This window comes from Phalaenopsis equestris, unplaced genomic scaffold (assembly GCF_001263595.1).
Source record: "Phalaenopsis equestris unplaced genomic scaffold, ASM126359v1 Scaffold000443, whole genome shotgun sequence".
Lineage (NCBI taxonomy): Eukaryota > Viridiplantae > Streptophyta > Magnoliopsida > Asparagales > Orchidaceae > Phalaenopsis > Phalaenopsis equestris.
In genome coordinates, this window is record NW_018164884.1 from 221,499 (window position 1) to 229,541 (window position 8,043).

Below are 8,043 nucleotides of genomic sequence, written 5' to 3' on the forward strand. Positions count from 1 at the left end.
ATATATATATATATATATATGTTTTTTATGAAAACAATATAATATAAATAAAAATATATTATTTGAAGTGTTCAATATATAAATAAATAAGCAATACAAGATATGCGTGTAAATCCTTTAAAATTAAAACCTACCTAATCATTCTTGCAGCAACCATGCTATTTAAATTTTTTTTCCAATCATATATAATTATAATTATATATTTTAAAATTAGATAAAATAAGGAATTTGCTAATATAAAGTAACTATAACTTTAATACCAAAAGCCACAATGATTGAGTTAATTGAGTAAACTTTTCAAGATTAATTAATTGCCTTCATAGTTAATTTTATATGAATTGCTACTTTAGATAAAATTAATGAAATTTATTAAATTCATTTTATTTTTTAATTGCATTATTAAAAATATTTAAATTTTAAAAAGTGGTAAATTTATAAAACTTTTGGCAGATTTACATGTATATCATAGTTCTCATATATTTCTACGTATAATATCTAAACTATGATATTTACTTATAATCTCATCAAAATTTATACATGGAAGAATATGTTTTATTTTAAAAGATTCAATATTAAATTTATAAGGATTTGAGTGTTGTATAAGTATCAAAGTTTATATTTGTTGCATGCCGGAAGATTCGAGGTGGAAGAGTGATAATTTAACTTCTAAGTGTTGTACGAAAATCCAACACACACAAATATAATATAAAAGTAGAGAAGAAGCCTTTAAAGTTTTGTATGTGGAAAGATCTAGAAAGGGAAAAAAAATGATGTGGTTTGCTTAGTCAAAGTAATCCATTATATGAATGTAAGTATATGGGTTTGCACATCTTCTGAATTAGAAAAGATGGAATTATAATGCTGATAATTAGAAATGTGCAATAATCATCCAGCTTTAATAGTTGTAACTGGGCTATAGTAAATGTAGTTCTTAGAGATAATAACAAATAGTAGGTCGCATAGGGTGTAGTTGGTATCTACAAAAGCAATAATTACCCATAAAGGCCGTAATCGATGGTTGTAATATTTTTTTGTTGGCCACAAACGCCGCAATTAGATACTACAATAAGGTTAGTTGATTGTGGAGGCTATAGTTAGAAATTGTAGTAGCAGTTGGCCACATAGTCGTAGTTGGTTACATAGGTCATGGTTGGTAGTTGTAGTAGCATTAGTTGACCATCAAGGCTGTAATGGGCTGTAGTTGGTAGCTGAAACAGTGTCGATTGGCCACAAGGATCATGGTGGGAAGTTGCAGAGGTAACTGACCACATAGACCTTAGTTGATAGCTACAGGGTGTTAGTTGACCATAAAAGTTGTAGTGGGAAGTTGTAGCAAAAACTAGCCACATAGACCATAGTTGGTTAAAAAGGTCACAATTTGAGGCTGGAATAATAATTAGTTAGATAGGTCATAGTTGAGCACGTAAGCCTTCGTTGGTAGCAGCAATAACATTAGTTCAAGTGAGGTGCCACCAAAGTTGGTGGTTGTAAGAGTATTGGTTGGCCATATATTTCGTAGTGACAAGTTGTAATACTGGTAGTTGATCACATAGATCATCGTGGAAGCTATGAAAACTGTTAGCCTAGTGGTCGTAGTGGAATCTTGTAGTGGTAACTGACCACATAGGCCGTAGTGGATCACTGTAAGAGCATAAGTTGACCACAGATGTTGTAGTAGAAGATTGTAATGATAATAATTTGTTACGCAGGTCATAGCGGGAAGCTACATTATCAAATGGTCTCATAGGTTGTAGTGGGTCACTCCAAGAGTGTTAGTTGGTCACAGAGGGTGCAGTGGGCCCCTTAGGTTCTATTAGGAAGCTATAATACTAAATAGCCACACAAGCCTTAGTGGGCCACTACAATAGCATCAATTAACCACAGAGGTCTTAATTGAAAGTTGTGATGATGCCACTTGACCACATAAGCCGTAGTTAATGCTATTAGTTGGTGCTGCAACCTACCCTTTTTGTAGGTCTTAATATTTTATGCCACATAAAGCACTTATCGGTATACGACATATAAAAAATTTTAAGAGTCTGGAAAAATTTATTTCATTTTGAATATGATGGTTATAAGTGGTTGTGGCGAATAGTTATTGTCAGATCTGTAATCCAGCGTTATAAGCTATATTAAATTCAGGAAACTTAGCAACACCACTTTTGTGATCCTTCATAACACTATATTCAAGATACTAGATGAGCCACCAAAATCTGAGACAACAAATAGTAGAAAAGCATTAGGATGATCCAACAAAATTTTTTACGTGAAAAAACACTAGAAAGGGAAAAAACTATAGGGCTCTTTCCAGCCAAAGTATTGCATTATATGAAGTACATTGGTCCACAATTCTCTTGAATTAAAGAAGACAAAATTAAAATGTCGACAATTACATTTGTATAATAGCCATCCAACTTTAATAGCCATAATAGGGTTACAACTGATGTTGTTCTTGACAATAATAATGATTGTGGGCTGCAAATGTCATACTTGGTTTCCACAAATGTATTAGTTAACCAAAAAATACTCTAGTCGATGGCTATAATAAGATCAATTGGTCATAGAGGTCATAGTTTGAACTGTAATAATGTCAGTTGGACGCATCAGTAATAGTTGGAAACTGTAATAGCAGTTGGCTACATAGTTGTAGTTGATCACATATGTCATGGTTAATAGCTGCAGTAGCATCAGTTAGCCATATAGAATATTGTGGGGAACTACATAAGTAATTGACCACAAAGGTTGTAGTTGGTAAGTGCAAGACCGTCAATTGGCCACAAAGGCCATAGTAGGAAGTTGTTGAAGAAATTAGCCACATTGGTTGTACCTAGTAGTTACAAGTGCGTCAGTTGGCCATAAAGGACATAATGGGAAGCTGCATTAGGAATTTACCACATATGTTGTAGTTGCTTATATAAGTCATAGTTAATCAAATAGACCATATCTAAAGGTTGCGGTAGCAGTTAGCTAGATATGTCATAATTGTTCACATTGATCATGATTGGTAGCTGCAATATCATCAATTAGCCTAATATGACATTGTAGTTGGTATTTGTAAGAGCAATTGTTGGCCATAAAGGCGGCAGTGGAAGGCTGCAGTAAAAACAGTTGAGCACATAGGTAATAGTGGGAAGCTGCAGTAATAATTAGTCACATAGATCATAGTAGATCGCCGCAAGACGTTAATTGACCACATAGGCTATAGTGGAATGTTGTAATGAAAACATTTAACCACATAAATCATATTGAGAAGCTAGATTAGTAATTAGTCACATATGTTATAATAGGTAGCTTCAAGAGTGTTAGTTAGCCACATAAATTGTTGTAGAAGACTGTAATAACAACAATTAGTCACGCAGAACATACTTGGAAGCTACAGTAGAAACATGCCACATCAGCTATAGTGGGTCGGTGCAAAAACATCAGTTGGCCATAAAAGCTACAATGGAAGGTTTTAATGACATCAGTCAACCACATATGACGTAGTGGGTCATTGCAAGAGCATCAATTGGTCGTATAGATCATTGTTAGAGCTACACTGGTTGGTGGCTAGAACCCTTCTCTAAAGTTTTGTTATTTAATTTAAAAAAAAAACCCTTATAAGTATATGCCATATAAAAATATTCAGGAGTTCGGAGAAATTCATTATTTTTTGAATATGGTGGTTGTAAGTGGTTTTCACCAGTAGTTATAATCAGATATGTAATGTGGAGTTATATGGTACATCGTGTTCATAATGCTTAGCAATATTACATTCAAGATCTTTCGTAACGGCATATTCATGATACTTTATTACATTGTATTTATGATACTTTGTTGTACAATAGAGTTCTCTAATGGAGACAAGCAGGGGGTGGCTGACATTAGTTGACGATCGTAGACGGGTGGTGGTCGACGGTAGCAGGTGACTATGGAGGTCGGAAGTTATCACCGGATCTTTAGTCCAGAAGAGCACATGAATTTGACTCGTGTTATATATATATAGGCTTTAAGAGAGAGACATTTTTAGTCATTCGACGAATAACTCAAATAAACACCTAATCGAATGTTCCACATCGATTCTTCTTGATTATAGGAGTATTTTGATGATTTTAGGGCCTTAATAACCATAAATTCAAGTAATATCAGGCTTGCTAAATTCCTCTTGTTGAGGCACTCATTTTGACTATAGATAAGTCAAATTTGGAGTTCATTTGACTCTCCAACGACTACCCAAACCCTTCACATGTGGTTCGATGGCTTGATCCAAACTTGTTTGCACTTTGATTGAACCAATTTTGGTATCATTGGGTTCTTCTTCTCAAGACGGACAATTTGATTACAAGCTTGCTGAAATCATAGCTCTGGATAATTTTATGTTGAATTAGAATATTTTCAAGTCAAAAAATACCTCGAGGTTCATGTCAATTATTAAAATTTTGTGATGACATATAAATATGAAACCACAAAAAGAATGTGTGGTGTCTTCTTAAATCCCCCAAAAGCTTTTATACTTTTATAAATATATCAAAATTAAAACATAAATTAAACTAAAACATTTTATTTCAATTTTTTTTTTCAACGTGAGTATTTAATAACTTGAGAAACAAGAATTTCCCTTCTTTATTTTTTCAATGGAAATAGATAAATCAACAACGTGTTTTTGAAATATTTGACATATATTCATCATAAAATTCATTTGATTTTAGAAGCATCTATAATTAAATTTAGAGTCTTCTGACCCTTAATTTCAACCAACTAACAGCCAAAATGAGCACAATGATAAAAGGGCATTTAACGAGTCTAAGATTATTAAATTCTGAGATCACTAAGCTTGATAAATACCTAATGATCGGTTCATGATCAATGGAGCATCATTGGTCATTTGATATAATGCTTAGATTTGACTTAAATAAACAAAATATCACTCAAAAAATTATAAATAGACTTTCATTTTTTATATAAATAAAGTAAAATTTAGAGAGAGCTTAAAGATCTAAAAAGTTTTAGAGATTAGTCTGATGATAGATACCAACAATTACTTTTTAGCGACAATTATCGGCCGACTATCATTGCCCGTTCGCCTTTGCTCGATCATCGTCACTAGACCATCATCATCCCAACTCGGTCTTTGGCTCTCATTGCTCGAAGCCATTGCTCGACTAACATCGCCTACCCACTATTGTTTTTTTTTTTTCTTTTTTTGACATTAGCATTGGGCGACAACATGACCCGAAGATGGTGAGTGCAGCCGTATAAGATGAGCATAGAGTTTATGCGACATGAGCTTGATTTGTGAAGTAGCACAAGAAGATGAAGTGCTAAAGGATTATAATTAGGATAGCCCTCACTTTAGAATGAGAGATACAATAAATATTGAAAATCATGGAGATGGCTAAATATTATTATATCCGGCTGCCCCTAGAGATGAAAGTAGTGAAAATTTGGAGGTGTTATCACAGATAACAATAAATAGTTATTGAGAAAATCTCCGTCTTAAACGAAGGTCGGACAAAGCATCAATGCCAAAGGGGAAGTCATCTAACAGATCTTTCATTTATTCATGCTGCATGGTGGCCAATTTTTATCATTTTTTTTTGTCGTGAAATGGTCTCCTTTCTGAGAGAAAACTAGTACAAAAGATGAATTTTAATTTTATCATTTATGGTGGTTAATATAGTTCTTTTTTTCATTTTTTTTCGACCAACACGCAGAGTGGAGCCTTTCTGTAAATAGTCAAGAACGATCAATTGGTGGCTAGAGAGTTGGGGACTAGTGAAGTCATGCTTTTCACTTTGTTAGATGTTGAGAACATGAAAGAGAGGTGGGGTATTTTTTATTATTGTTTCATGACATAAAGTGAATGTCGATTCTTTCTTAAGCCTCAAGCTCTTCTTCCCCTCTCATGAGAGGGGTAAGGCTTTATTTATAAAGTTCTGAGTGCAATTAATGCAGGAATATGATTCACTTTAATCAGACGACTTAGAAAGTTTTCCTCGTCGAATTATATTTGATTAACATTTGAGTGCCTTAATGATGTCGAATTGACTGACCCGGGGCTCGTTGAATTTGTCTTATCAAGCCGCTCGATTTAATTATAGACTCGCCAAAATCGACATTCGTTTGACATTCCAAATATGTAAATGCGATTTAATGGCTTGATCTGGGTTTGATTTGGTTCAGATTGGACCAAATTTGATAAAATTGGGTTCTTCTTGTCTAGTCGGTTAGTTTGATTGTAAGTTTGTTGAAATCGGAGTTCAGGATGACTTTTTATTGATGTTTGAATATTTCTTACCCAAATAGACAACTCGTCATCCATATTTTGCCTTGTGTCGGATGATGAAGATTTGTTAGAGGTGTAACAATTATATAATATTTTTTAATTATGTAAGTATGTTAATAACATGAGTATTCATTTCATCAAATGAACATTTTAACTATATGAAATAGAAAAATTTGTAATCCAAATACTCATTCTGATAAAATATGATTTTGAATGATACAAAATATTTCAATAGCTTAGATGGTTTTTGTTGTTGGAGATTTAGTTTCAATTTAATTGAAAGAAGATTGAATTTTTATCAGATAAAATATGAACTTTGGTTGACCAACATTATAATGTTTGACTAGAACTTATGATAACTGCTAGCTTAAGTAAAACTGCATTAAGAAAACTAAAGATTCAAGTAAAATCAATATTTTCACCTAAAACCTACAAATATTTTTGAATTTCTCCTTTAATTAGTTCAAAATAAAATAGATTAATTTTGATTTAATATCTCTAAAATCAAGTAAAAAACAATCAAAACCTAAACTGAAGTAAGAACAAATAGGCTTGAAAATCAATTTTTATATTTTAAAAGATAGTTAATGGGCGCATCATTTCTTTTAAAGTCATTTCTTTTAAATGTCTCTAGCTACCGTGACGGAGAGGAAGACCTCCCATCCATTGGACTGCTATCACAACCATCACATGTAATTTATTTGACTTCGTTTGGTAGGATCAGCTCATCAATAGCCTCAAGATAGAAAAATATTAATCTTTAAAATGCTTTTAAAAAAAAGCTATCTTTATAGTAAACTTTTAGTGTAAAAAAATACTTCTTTTTTTTAGGAAAACATCTGGAAGCATGTCCAAGAGAAAACTTCGATGGAAATGTAGTAGTGAATAGGGTTCTGACTAGAAAGACCCAATAAAGGTAAGTGATAGACAATATCTCCACTTAAATCCTAAGAAGGCAAGCTCATGAGAATGATTCAATGAGAAATTAGATGTGGACATGCTTTTTCTATAAAGACTCCATAAGAACAAGTAATGAATAAAGTCCGCACTCAAAAATTTTAGAAGGCGAAAAGTCTTAAAAGATATATATACATTAAAAATCTCAGTAAGCTATAAGTCTAAAATAGTACAAGCGCCTCTAAAAATCTCAGAAGGTAAGAAATCAAGGAGATACAAGTACATCTAAAAAGACATATCAAAAACTAAAAATCTCAAAATATTAATTAAATCTTAGACGTTACAAGTACATCACTAAATCTTAGAAGAATGAGATCGTCGAAAGGTACAAATATATCTAACAACTCGCAAAAAATTATACGGACTTAGATGTTATAAGAATGTTAAAAAATTTTACAAGGCACTAGTTCCAAAAGGTATACAATCTTTTTTTGAACATTGAATTAGTGCTTTCTTTGATTACCAGTTTCTTTAATTATTGAAAAAAAATTGAATTGACATGCATCCCGATAGAGTTCAAAGTTGCCATGTTTTCGTTGAGGGGCAATATGCATGCTGCAATAGATTAGACTTCTAATGAAAACTTATACTATGAAGACTAAAACTATTCTTATTTGGATGATAAAAACATAGAATTAAACTCTTGCTTTGATGCTAATGGTCCATTAATTAGCAACATTTTGTTCAGTATTTTGAACTTCACAAGGAAATTACATTCACTTCCACTCTAGCTTGTCTCTAATATCATCAAAGCCAATGCCAATACTTGACATCACTAATATCAATATTTTATATAAATATCATGATGAAAATTTAGTATG